At 36.7% G+C, this 14,637-nt stretch overlaps 2 long non-coding RNA genes across 2 annotated transcripts; both read left to right on the forward strand.

Moving 5' to 3' along the window:
• The first annotated feature begins 933 nt into the window (after positions 1 to 933).
• On the forward strand, positions 934 to 1,672 carry LOC113119690 (uncharacterized). The gene is made up of 2 exons (XR_003294508.1): positions 934 to 1,281; positions 1,396 to 1,672. It is a non-coding gene; the product is annotated as an uncharacterized LOC113119690 (long non-coding RNA).
• Positions 1,673 to 1,854: 182 nt separating this feature from the next.
• LOC113119682 (uncharacterized) lies at positions 1,855 to 3,574 on the forward strand. Its single transcript, XR_003294493.1, has 3 exons — positions 1,855 to 2,040; positions 2,202 to 3,017; positions 3,383 to 3,574. It is a non-coding gene; the product is annotated as an uncharacterized LOC113119682 (long non-coding RNA).
• Positions 3,575 to 14,637: the final 11,063 nt, after the last annotated feature.

Here is a 14,637-nt window from a genome sequence, read left to right on the forward strand (position 1 = left end):
CAATAATTAATCCTAAATTTCGACATTAATAACTTAATTTTAGCAACATCAGACGCACGCGCGCTCACAAGATCTGCCGGTTCTTACTTCTGGAGACTCGCACTAAACGGTTCATTTGAATCAGTGAGTGGTCGACTCCAGAACAGCTGCAATCGGATCATTCTAATTCGTAAAAGAATCGTTTAGTGCGATTCACGATCCGATTAAAGTTTATTTTGAAAAGACTCATGATCAGACACCGCTTCTGCGTGTCGGAGCACGTGATATATTATAGGGAGTAACGATATGTTTTATGAAATGTAGTGAAGTTAAAAGTACGATCTTATGCTTTGGAATGTAGTGAAGTAAAAGTAAAAGTTACTCAAAATAAAACTACTCCAGTAAAGTACAGATACTTGAAAAATGTACTTAAGTACAGTAACGAAGTAAAGCTACTCCGTTACTGTCACCACTGTCCAGATGTGACTGAGAGCCTGAATAAACCGGTACGAACCGGTGTTTTTTTCCTGTATTAAAGCATGCCATGCGGTGCTTGAGACTTGCCCCTTCCTCAATCCCATACAACTATATAAGGAAAAACCGGGACGGAAAAGATGCCACCGACTGTAATGAAGCATGGATCAGGAGGATCCCTGCTAACACACGACGTAACAGTTACGTAACGTACTGGTAATTTTTGGTAATTCCATGACTTACCAATTGACAACGTAACTACGACGTCGCATGCCCGTAATTTTATTACTATCACATTACCAACTCACAACGTCGTCAGTACGTCCTTCCGACGTGACCAGATAACCAAGAACGTCCCAGATAGGTCCTCTATTCGTAATATATTGGTAACTTCATGACTTACTGGCAACGTAACTACAACGTCGTATGCACGTAATATCATTACCATATTTTGTGTACGTTTTTTATATGCTCTCTGAGTATAGAGCTATTTAAAAAGTGCAATTAAACTTCAGACACGAGATTAAACGTTCCTTAAAGATAAAATATGTTTCTTTTCACCAAGTCAGAATGGACATGCTTTTAATATATAGTGACGTGACATACACGCACGCGCTCGCTTCCACAACTGACGCACCGCGCGCACAGTATTGACAAGAAAAGAGTTGTGAAACTTTCTATCTCGTAAGGAGTTATAACGTGAAATAATGACACAAACTGGCTACACCATCTCATCTGCAGCAGAGACTGTTGTATCAGAAGGACGGCGCGTTTGTTTGAGGCACTTTTCACTTCAACTGTGTCTGACAGGAGAATTAGCTTTCTGAGGTGAGTCTTACAATTTATAATAAATAAGTAATTTGATAAAATGTATAAAACAAAGTAAAAACAAAAGTCTAACGTCGCCAAAACCTTTTTTTATTATTTTATTGTTTTTATTAGCCTTCTAACCGTTGAGTTACCATGGCAACCGCGTACACATCAGCTGCTGGAGAGGAGAGGACTAGTCTGACATTTTCTCTGTTTCTCGTCAGTTATACCAAAGAAAAGGCCAACAACTGGGACATATTGGTTAAGTAACACGTTAATATTATCCTCAGTCTACTTTAAGTACTTTTTGTTAATATTTATACCTCTGTGATTATGGTATTTTTCCTGAAATGTCTGCTATCAAGTATTACGCTAGCATAGAAACATAATTAACGTTATAGCATATTAGATTTGAGCTCTTATTAATGAAAGTTTGGGCTTTTAATTACAGCTTATGCGTAAAGGATCGGTTTTGACTGCTTTGTAAATGTTTTTGATGGTAATTTGTCAATAGATAAATGAAGTAATGTTAAGATAATTAATTTAACCTAAAAGTCTGCAATGTAGAGTCTGTCAGTGACGTCACTTGCGGTCTAAAATTGGCTGAAACTATTTCAAACCACTATTTCAAGCTTGTTCTGATTTTTCATTGTAAACAAATATTGATTAAAAAAAATTGTACAGTGATTTCAGGAGTGTCTTAAAAACCCTCTAAAACAGAGAGGACGTTCCAAGAAAATGTCTAATGGGAGCTGCGGACAGACATAGAAAACACAGGTGATCCGAGAAAGCTTATTAAATAACTTCATATTTATTTTTTTACAATATATCATCATGCATCTGTAAAATCTAAACATGTGAATTCTGGTATCTTAAGATATTTTTGTTTTTTTTCCATATTACTATTTTTTCTTTTCTGCATTTCCCCTATTCTCTAGTTTGTTTATTGCTAATAAGGAGCTGGAGGCCGTTAAGAAACAGATCCATGATATTGTGGAGAAGCAGGCCCAGCTGAGCGAGTGGAGGGCTGTGCTGGAAATATTCAGGGGTTGATGCTCATGAGTCCAGGTTAAGTATACAGCTAACCCTCCTACCACCTCTACTCTGTGTGGTTCTCTGCAAAGGCCCGGTGTACCCAGAACGCGATCTTCCCAGATGTCCTTCACCCTATTTCACAGTGTAAGACATGAACCAGGCCCTGGGCGACGACCTCTCTCCATCCACCGCCTCCGGTCTTCAGGATCTCCACCAGAACCCGATTCGCTCCACTTCGCGAGACAGAACACGACGCTGTGATCATCGGAGACTCCATCGTCCGGCCCGTTCATGCTATGTTAGCTGAAGGTAAAGTCCACACTCACTGTTTCCCTGGTGCTCATGTTCTTGATATTTCTGCACAGATTCCCATGATCCTGAAGGGTGAGGGGAGCATCGGAGCGGACGTGCTTCACGCCGGGGTTAACGACACCATGCTGCGGCAGACGGAGACACTGAAGAGAGACTTCAGGAGCCTGATCAAGATGGTGCGCAGCATATCGCCTGCATGATGATCATCTTGTCAGGACCACTTCCCACATATAGATGAGGACATGAAAGGTTCAGCAGACTTTTTGCTTTAAACGAATGGTTATTGTCATGGTGTAAAGAACAGAAACTGCTTTTTGTTAATAATTGGAATCTTTTCTGGGAGCGTCCTAGGCTTTTTAGATCTCCTGTTGGACAACATCTCCAGGACACTTCGCTCCATATGACTAGTAAGCCAATTCTCAAATAACTGCTATGGTGACTTTTGTTCTACACGCTCAAATAGAAGTACTTGTGCTGTCCAATCAATAAAGATTGTGTTTGTTCCAGTGTTAATTTTGATAGGCATTTTTGATTTAGCATTAGTCTAAACTCCACCAAACTACTGATATAAGCATGAGCCCCGTCAGACTGGTCGTGGCGGAGGTGTTGCAACAATATACAGTGATATTCTCAATGTTACCCAGAAAACAGGATACAGGTTTAACTCATTAGAAATACTTCAGCTTAATGTTACACTGTCAGACATGCAAAAGAAATCTAATGTATCGCTTGCCCTGGCTACTAGGGGTGTGACGAGACATTTGTATTTCAGGGCAGTTTGTGAAGACAGATAATCAAGAGAAGTCAGTTCCAGATCCACCTTCCACACCAGACCTCTCTCTCACGAGGATTGCTGTCTACTAGCATACTGTGTTCTCTTCAGACTTCGGCGGATGCAGATATTACTCAGGGACACGAACACTTGAATATTGCAAGAATAGAGAAAGTAAGAATTAAGATTTTAGAATTTAATGTTAATTGCTTATATATATATGTATATATATATATATATATATATATATATATGTAGATATATTTTTGTGGCAGTGTGAACTGGCCATAATGCTGTATGATAGGTGTGAGATTCATTAAACTTGATTTGCTATAATACATCTGTTCATAAGCTATTGCATATTATTTTCAATGAATTATTTGTAGTGGTTTGGTTAAGGGTGTGATTAGCTGACGTATTATTGTGGGAGTTTGTGATTAGTTGATGAATGTGTGCATTGTTAATGATAATATTTAAATTTAATGTGCTGAGTGCTTACTAAGACTTGCATGTTTGTGCATAATGTTTTGACCCTGGATGCTTACAGAAGGGTATAGATATTTAAATATATGGAAATGTATTTATTATTAATATATCTCAATCTATGTGCTTCTGTATGGGCTGAATGCTTTCATTCATATTTCGCTGTATATCCTGTTTTTATTAATAATCTGGGTGTATTACTGTTCATATTTGCTTGTTAATAAATTAACTGAATTCATTTAGAGTATGTATTCATCATTCACAGCTGCTGAAACAGCCTTTAAATTAGTTTGGGCATATGAGGACATAAATTAGGTTCAAGTACTGCATGTCCGCCCATAGAATAATTATTAAAAAATGACCAACTGATTACCAGCACACGACCACCGATCCGCGACGTTGCCACGACGTCGCAGTTACTTACTGGCAACGTCACAAAGTTACGTTGTGGCGACGTATACGCACCTTTCACTTTTCCGGTTGCCACGACGTAACTAGTTACGTCGCCACGACGAAACTTTGGTCACCAGATTACGTTGCAGTTACGTAACAGTTACGTAATGTTGTTAGCAGGGATATTTGCTTTTATATGTGGGTCATTCCTGTTCTCTAAAATAAGTCACATGTTAATAAGAAATGGCTTAAATTGTATATTTAGGTCTTTAGACAATAGACATTAAGAAATAGAAACCATTAAATGATAAAAAAATTTAATTGAGACCATTTTATAAAAGTGACGTAATTTATTTTTCCCACTGGAATTCAACTGTACAAACTGAAGTAAGCTCTCATCCCTAACTTTTTATCTATCTATATGTCCCTAACAGGGAATTGTTTTTCCACCATGGTTGATTGTGATCAGTTCGGTGACGCATTACTGTCACACACATATTATTTTCTCCACTCACTTATGTCGTAATAACGAGATGTTATGTCGTTTTAACGTCATCTTTTCTCGTAAAAACGACATATTTTTCTCCTAATAACGACATATTATGTAGATGGTACATAATGTGAGCGATAAAGTCCTTGGTGACATAAACGAGGATCTGCAAGCTGCTCAAATTATTACGACACTGTTTTAAATGTATTTTAATGGTTTTAATTTTAGCGGCATGTTTATTAGGATTTCCAGTCTGTCTAAAATATAGCCCTAGTGCTATCTAACTCAGACCCATGACTCTATAGACCACGATCAGATCAAAATCGGCTTAATATTTCTTTATTTGAATGACTGAAGTTTGATTTAACAACAAATCGAAATACGAAAAATACGGCTGCTAATAATAATAATAATAACAACAATAATAACAATTCGTTCTGGTTGAAAATTAAGATAGATTTTTCGTTTTGTTCGTGGGTAAACAAATGGGCTTATGCTTTAATATTTGTTTCACATGTGTGAGCAGCTTAGTCTGATTATATGTTAATAATGTTTTAGTGATTATATATTATTAAATATATATCCTGCTGAACCGAGCAGTGTTGTGCTTTATATGAGATGCATGTTAGCAAGGAATATAGCCTCTACCACAGCCAGACATTATGAAAAAGCATTAATGTGACTAATTTACCCACGCACAAAAAGCAAGCTCATTTTTTAACCCACTAACAAAAAATATGAAAAGCTTTATCTAGCTTAATTTTATAATAGGTTAATTATTATTAATATTATTATTATTATTATTATTATTATTATTATTATTATTATTATTATTTCGTTCTGTTTGGTAAACGGGTAAACGAAAATTAAACTAGATTTTTCAATTTTTATGTTGAAAAATAAGCTTGCTACTTGTACGTCGGAAGTCCTAAAAACGAAAATGAAAATAAATCGATCGAAAACAAATTTTAATAAGACAATCGAAAACAAAATTGTGTTTATTTAATTCGTAAATTCAATAAGACTTAGCTCATCTGTATTTGTTCACACACCCAGCGCTTAATTGCTCGTTTTAACGAGAAAACATCTATGAGAAAAGATAAGTTAGTGGAAAAAATTTGTGTCCCTCCCCCAAATGAAATCTGGATTATTATTATTATTATTTTGTTTTTGTATTGTTTTGAAACTATATTAAATGGGTGCATTTCCACACATTACAGATGGGAAACCACACTGTAAAAAGGTTGCTGTAGATTTTACAGTAACTTACTGGCAGCTGGATGCCAGTAACTTACTGTAAAATTGTTTACAGTATCATTACTGTAATTCCATTTACAGTAATAATAATGCATACTGTATTAATATTTACAGTATGAGTACTGTATTTTTCAATTACAGTACAAGTACTGTGTTTTAATATGCAGTAATAATACTGTATATTGTATTATTATTTACAGTATGAGTACTGTATTTTTATTTACAGTGCTAGAATTGATTTCATATTACTCAATTAGACTTTTTTTAGACTAATTTTACTCAAATTAGTAGATTTGAGTTTAGCTTCATTTTCTTTATTATTAAAAAATTTATTAAATTTTTATCTACAAGACTACAAGTCACAGGTAAGGTTGCAATAAAGTTGATGAAACGGATCTAATCGCAGCAGTCAAAGTTTTATTTAACATAGAACTCAAAATACTCAGAAAACAAAGCAACAAAACCAAACACAGAGTATAAAAAGACAAACCAATTAATGAAATTAACAACAGGTGTAACTGATGTTTAACGAATGAAAAACCACTAGCTGTGACCTAAAAGTTTTTTACTCCCCAAAAAATTCATAAGTTCTCATGAACATTTTTCATTAAAATGTGCTGTTTCATTGTTTAACTATTTAATTATTTCATCCTGTGTATTTGTAACATGGCTAAAAATGTAAACATTCTGAAAAGCAGAACAAATCAGACAGTAAAAACATGTTTTAGTCGTGTTTTCTTTCAATAATTTGGCCAATCGAATTCAACAAGCTCTCTGATGAAAGATGCCACAAGGGGATTCAGGCTGGCGATTTTTCTCTGCACCCTTTTTCCAGATGCCCGGCTGATCTGTGATTTTGATCAGGGTTTATTCTCAGAATGAACCTGCAAGCACAAGAAAAAACAAATGTATCAAACCACTGATTTCCCAACAGTCCTAACATGGTGCTGTATGCAGTTTGATGTTAATAAAAGCAATATGTACTATATAAAATAAATAATTAATTATACATTGTAGACAGATTATGAACAGATTAGACAGATTATAATGAACCTTTGTGAGGTTGCAATTAAAACGAGGGACACTTTTTTAGTGATTATAAAGGGACAGCTCTTTGCGTGCTTTCTGCCATGCCAAATCAAACATAGTAGTCTATTTTTGCTTTTCTGTTTAAATTAACAGTGGTTTGTGAATTTAGATAATTTATTGGGAATGTTTATGCTGGGATGTGTTGTCTCTAGGCCACTGGTTCTCAAACTTTTTAGATTTGTACCCCCTGAGGCTTTTAACATCCATCTGTGTAACCCCTCTCTGCAGTTACACCTTTTTCAGTAAGGGACAATATTTGCTCCTAATATTTGCTTTTTTTACATTTACATATACTTTTATAAAATAAATAATGCTTTAAATAAAAAATATAAAAAAATTCAATAGAGAAATATGCAATGATGGTAAAAACAAAGTGATGCTTTAAAGGTCCTATGACATGAACATTTCACTTTCTGAGGTTTTTTAACATTATAATGAGTTCCCCTAGCCTGTATATGGTCCCCAAGTTTCTAGAAATTCTAATCGGTGTAAATCGAGATTTTGCTATCTTTCTCTGCCTTTGAGAAAATGGAAGCTCAAATGGGCTGATCTTGAATCTCCTCCTTGTGACGTTATAAGGAGAATTGTTACCTCCCCTTTCTCTGCTTTGCCCGCCCAAATATTTACATATAATTCAGTCGCAATGTCAGCACAGGCGTTACAAACAGACTTTTATGATATGGATTCGACAGCACCGCCACAAACAGTGAGTAACAGTGTTCATTAATGCCTGATCTGTGATCAGTGATTTCTGATGTGTAGCTAATCATTCAAGTTCACACAGACTTTCTTTCTAAATCGTTTAATACTGTTTATGCATCAGTGAATCAAGTCAGTGACTAAACAATCAACTTCATGTTGTTTCTCTTAGTAGCATGAAACAAATCTGTTATTTAAATTGTGATTTAACTACAGAGAGCGATCAAAGAACCAATCAATCCAATGATGGCAGTGAGTATTACCCAATCAGGGGCAGATTATGACGAGTCTTCACAGAATGCCGGTGGGATGATTTGCATGAGATGCTGCATTGAAGACAACTCCGAAAATACGGGACAAACCACGTCCAGTATTGATTCAAAATGGGACGCGCTATTTTATTCTCAAATACGGGACGATCCATATTTTAAGGGGACGGGTGGCAACCCTATAAGTCAGTCAAGTCAAAATTTATATATGAAGAGCTCTTTTCCAAAACGTGATAAATGCCATAAAAAAAGAGTTTGTCGTGTCATTTTGCTGTGTACTGACCCTATTTGCTGCTCCATTTCCATGTTTAAAAATGTACTGCAAGATGCAGGTTCTTTCCAAACCGCGATAAGCGCTGAACCTATTTTTAGCCTGAACGCGTTATATCCTCAGGACTAATCAGAATTATTTTTCTCTCTTCGCGCTCTCACCCTTAAATCACTATTTAAATTGAGCGCCAGATGCTCAATTCGCTCATTCGCGCGTCCGCACCGTGCTAAAACGCCTAGCACTGCAGGACCTCCAGAAGCACGTAAACGGGTCTTTGCATTGACTTAAAGGGATAGTTCACCCAAAAATCTAAATTATGTAATTAATAAATTACCCTCATGTCGTTCCAAACCCGTGAGACCTCCGTTTATCTTCGGAACACAGTTTAAGATATTTTAGATTTAGTCCGAGAGCTCTCAGTCCCTCCATTGAAGCTGTGTGTACGGTATACTGTCCATGTCCAGAAAGGTTAGAAAAACATCATCAAAGTAGTCCATGTGACATCAGAGGGTCAGTTAGAATTTGTTGAAGCATCATTAATACATTTTGGTCCAAAAATAGCAAAAACTACAACTTTATTCATCATTGACTTCTCTTCCGTGTCTGTTGTGAGAGAGTTCAAAACAAAGCAGTTTGTGATATCCGGTTCGCGAACGAATCATCCGATGTAACTGGATCTTTTTGAACCAGTTCACCAAATCGAACTGAATCATTTTAAACGGTTCGCATCTCCAATATGCATTAATCCACAAATTACTTAAGCTGTTAACTTTTTTAATGTGGCTGACATTCCCTCTGAGTTCAAACAAACCAATATCCCGGAGTAATTCATTTACTCAAACAGTACACTGACTGAACTGCTGTGAAGAGAGAACTGAAGATGAACACCGAGCTGAGCCAGATAACGAACAATAGACTGACTCGTTCACGAGTCAAGAACCGTTTCTGTCAGACGCTTCAGATTCGTGAACCGAGGAGCTGATGATACTGCGCATGTGTGATTCACCATGAAGCAGACTGACACACAGAGCGTCTGAACTGAACTGATTCTTTTGGTGATTGATTCTGAACAGATTCTGTGCTAGTGTTATGAGCGCGTGTAAACTGAAGGCTTGAATAAAGGGCAATCATCGCCAATTACGTCATTACGTCGAGCACAAAAGAACCGGTGAACCGTTTTGTTCAACCAGTTTATTGAATCGAACTCTCCGATCCGAACTACTGAATAGATCCGAAACTACTGGCGATCCAAAAACCGATGCAACCGGTTCTTGACTCGTGAACGAGTCATTATCTGGCTCGGCGCTCATCTTCAGTTCTCTCTTCACAGCAGTTCAGTCAGTGTACTGTTTGAGTAAATGAATTACTCCGGGATATTGGTTTGTTTTAACTCAGAGGGAATGTCAGCCACATTAAAAAAGTTAACAGGTTAAGTAATTTGTGGATTAATGCGTATTGGAGACGCGAACTGTTTAAAACGATTCAGTTCGATTTGCTGAACTGGTTCAAAAAGATCAGGTTACATCGAATGATTCGTTCGCGAACCGAATATCACAAGCTGCTTTGTTTTGAACTCTCTCACAACAGACACGGAAGAGGAGACAATGCTGAATAAAGTCGTAGTTTTTGCTATTTTTGGACCAAAATTTATTTTCGATGCTTCAACAAATTCTAACTGACCCTCTGATGTCACATGGACTACTTTGATGATGTTTTTCTTACCTTTCTGGACATGGACAGTAGACCCTACACACAGCTTCAATGGAGGGACTGAGAGCTCTCGGACTAAATCTAAAATATCTTAAACTGTGTAAGATAAACGGATGTCTCACAGGTTTGGAACGACATGAGGGTAAGTTATTAATGACATAATTTCGATTTTTGGGTGAACTATCTCTTTAACATGAAAATCACTTGCACCAGATGCTCTATTCGCATTTGGTGTGAACGCCACTCACTCACATACACAATGTCATGTCGTGATATGTAAAGAAAATGGATATTTCACTTGTTTAAAATGTGCTAGAGAAAGATATATGATTACTACACTCACGTCTTTCGCAGTGCCTCACACACGTCAAATTAAAATTATTTCACTGAATTGATCAAAGGTTACAGTAAAAACAATGCTATAAAAGATTATTTCAAATACATACAGTACTGTTCTTTTGAATCTGAAAAAAATCTATCACTTTCTCAATGCAAATAAAAAAGCAGCATAACTGTTTTCAACATCGATAATAATCAGAAATGTTTCTTGAGCAGCAAGTCAATTTATCGTCCCCTTGGAATTATAAGGTTCTATCTGTGTTCTGAGCAGTTTTGAGATATTGAGCTTTAAAGTTTTTGCATTCCATGTAGAAAGAACTTTTTTAATTTCTAAATAAAAAGTTCCAAAATGTACATAACTTAAAAAACTACATCACATAATGTAAAGAAGTGGTCACAGAATGAGGATATGTAAATAACTAAATTTTGACAAAAATGTCAGATAGAACCTTATAATTCCAAGGGGACGATATTACAAAAATTTCTGAAGTATCAAGTGAAGAATGGAGTAATGAAAAAAGGAATACATAACATTTTAAAATATATTTAAATACAAAACAGTTATTTTAAATTGCAATCATATTTAAAAATATGACTGTGTTTCTGATCAAATAAATGCAGCCTAAAAGCTTTAGGATAAGAGCTTGTGATGTACAGCCTGGTTGGCTGCTACCTAAAATAATTAAACATAATTTACCACTTTATTTACAAAATATTAATCTTCAACGCGTGTTCACAAGAGCACCGCGACGCATGCATGTTGTGTTGACACAAGAGCAGACGTTCAGTCAGCTCTCGTGTATCCGTCTGCTGGTAGGTGTTGACCAACTTTAATCTTAGCCATAGTATCAATTTAAAAAAGCATTTTAATAGACTTACCAAGTGCAATCAGGCTTGGGGTACTGGGCAGAGAGAGGCTTCTCTCTCCATCTGCTGGGGTTGCAGTGACCTAAAAGTAGAGCAATTAACAAAAGGTTGGGAGAAATTAATTACATATATAGAGAACATACTTGCATCTTGTTTTAAAATACTTCTCAATGTGCTTTATAAGCATATGTCACTTTGTGATATCTACAGTACAGACCAAAAGTTTGGACACACCTTCTCATTCAAAGAGTTTTCTTTATTTTCATGACTATGAAAATTGTAGAGTCACACTGAAGGCATCAAGGACTATTTGAGCAAGAAGGAGAGTGATGGGGTGCTGCGCCAGATGACCTGGCCTCCACAGTCACCGGACCTGAACCCAATCGAGATGGTTTAGGGGTGAGCTGGACCGCAGACAGAAGGCAAAAGGGCCAAACAGTGCTAAGCATCTCTCGGGGAACTCCTTCAAGACTGTTGGAAGACCATTTCAGGTGACTACCTCTTGAAGCTCATCAAGAGAATGCCAAGAGTGTGCAAAGCAGTAATCAAAGCAAAAGGTGCTACTTTGAAGAACCTACAATATGACATATTTTCAGTTGTTTCACACTTTTTTGTTATGTATATAATTCCATATATAATTCCACATGTGTTAATTCATAGTTTTGATGCCTTCAGTGAGAATTTACAATTTTCATAGTCATGAAAATAAAGAAAACTCTTTGAATAAGAAGGTGTGTCCAAACTTTTGGTCTGTACTGTATGTCTGCCTATCTTGCAAAATAGAAGTATGATCATAAATGATGATGAAAATTAAAGTGTACCTCAAATGCATGACATATGAATACAAAAACAGTAATAGTCTTTTAGAAATGTCTTAAGAAATTATAATCCTGCCATCTCCTACATCCTCCAATAAATGTGGGTCATCTGATCTGTGTGTCTTTGCATCAATTTTTATCATTGCAATTATCATCATCTTCAGAATGCACAAAAATTTCATCATGGATGTCACTGTCATGTCTACAGCTTGATGCATCAGCATCTATTATTACAGGGTTCTCCAAAGATTCTGTGTTTTCTGCTTATGTGAGATGTGAAAGTTGATTTTACATGAAAATGTTTTTCACAGTTGGGAAAGGGGCAGGTAACTTTTTTCCCATCTCGTATATGCCAATTTAAATGGTCGCAGAACCTATGAAAATTTGGGGATGTACAGTAGGCTATGCTCGCATCCCGCAACCTGACAAATCACAGCATCCGTTTGAGCAGGTCTGCAGTTAACCTTATTTGGTTGTGTGTGCTTACGAAGTATGTGTGACTTTAGTGCAGACAGAATCTGAAAACTACAAGGACAAGTCGGCAAATCACAACTGAACCTAAAATGAGCCAGGTTCCTATGCATTATGATACGGTGGTAAAATCTGTAATGCGTTCGAACATATAACTTGCAGTGTTTGCACACAAACTGCGTAACCATCTTGACTGCTGCTTTTTTAAAACAGTATGTTAAAGAGAGAAATGACGGTTTTCAGATAATGTTAACGTTTTAATATAAGAGTCAACGTTGGTATAATAATCACCAGCTTTTCCTCATTGAATTGTTGTTAGCTTACCAGTTTCTTCAGATGACGGTAACCACCAGTAAAGAACTCCAAGCAACTCCAAACCTCCGACGTTCCGCGGATCTAACAGCAAAAAACTTTTAAAAGAAAACGAAATATTCACTTCAAAATACTGTTATACAACCTCCGTCTTTAGTGTTGCCTCACGTTTTCTTTTCGTACTTCAAGATAGTTTGCTGTTAACGTAAAGTTTCCACAGTCCTCCTGCTTAGCTAATTTACATTAAAGAGGCAGAGGAGCGTTAAAAAAAGCTTATTTTGTTTCTGTGTCACTAAATATCAGTCAATGTAAACTTTATTCACCCCGTTGAAGTTGTCATAATGATGACTGCAGTAACAATTGTAACATTACGTTACCTCACGCCTTGACAAACAGGCAGAAAAAAAAAGTCTCTTGACCACAGGAATATTGTCCTCACAACTCACTCAATTTGCAACACTGGTTCGTGTTAGTTTGCTGTTAATAAGTGACTGCATTTGAAAATATCTCGGTTTTAAATAAAATAATTACATAAACAATACTAACCTTTTTGTTGAGTGTTTCCTCAGTTGTCCCAACCAACGGAAAAAAAACTTGAAAAGAAGGCTCCTTTGTCATTGGTCAGTTTTTTCGCGGGCATTGTCGCTACTGTAAATCGATTTACAGTAGAGCATAATTACAGTAGTAAACTTATATTTTCCCATAATCCTTTGCTATTTACAGTATTATACTGTTGGCACAATTAACAGTATTATAATGTACATATTACAGTAAAATACTGTTCAAATTACAAAAATCCGTTACAGTGCATGCAGGGCCCGGTTCCCCGATAACGCTCACTCTTAGAAGACCTAAGAAGACCTCGAAAGATATATCTTACCAAAGTTGTTTATGTTCCTAAGTGTGTTCCCCGAAGTGTCACTTAGGAAGCTTCTTACCACGCTGCCTCTTACGTCCGACGTTACAAGAGCGCTGTCCAAAGTGAGGGTGCTGAATTAGTTGGCATCGATTGCTCATGAATCGATTTTCCACTTCACGCGAAGGTGCAATACAGCGTTAAGAAAGACAACACGATCTATGCAAATGAAACATTCCTCAAATTATTATAGTAACATTTATTTTAACATATTTTAAGTTATCAGTAGAATATAGACTATAAATTTAATTATCAAATGGTCAGTAATATGTTCACACAAACCGGGTATCCCTCGCTAATCATCCACCCTCCTTATCCCATTGTGCCTCTTGTGCCGCACATATACCGTTACCGTATACCGTTGTGCCGTTATATAATACACTTTTATATTAATGGTTAAGGTACTTTACAATCAGAATTGATTGGCAAGCAGCTGCAGTTACTTCTGTTTAATGCGGTATTGATTGCAATTGGTATATGTTTTTAATAAAAAGCAACCTATCTACAATGAACAGAGAGACAGAGTTAGATACAGAATATGCTGGGGAAGCAACGTAAAAAAAGGGCACCAAGCCTCTCGTCAGAGGAAGTTGAAGTCTTGCTGGACATTACCACCAGGTCGGAGATCACACCCCTGTGGTCCACTATAACCTGCACGTTTATGGCCGCGTATCCCTTTCGCGATGAGTAGCCTACGCCTGATCAATGACTGATGAATTAGCGATAGTGATGAGTGTGCCATCCACCAGGATGTAATCCCAGGCATGGCGTAGAAGGGCGTTGGTGACAGTGTGGACGCACCTCACACAGAGGTCTTGATTAGGCTGTAGCCCTCTCTCACGTATGAAGGTATTTTTGATTCAAATTAACT

The sequence above is a fragment of the Carassius auratus genome, chromosome 19 (genome assembly GCF_003368295.1).
Source record: "Carassius auratus strain Wakin chromosome 19, ASM336829v1, whole genome shotgun sequence".
Taxonomy (NCBI): Eukaryota; Metazoa; Chordata; class Actinopteri; order Cypriniformes; family Cyprinidae; genus Carassius; species Carassius auratus.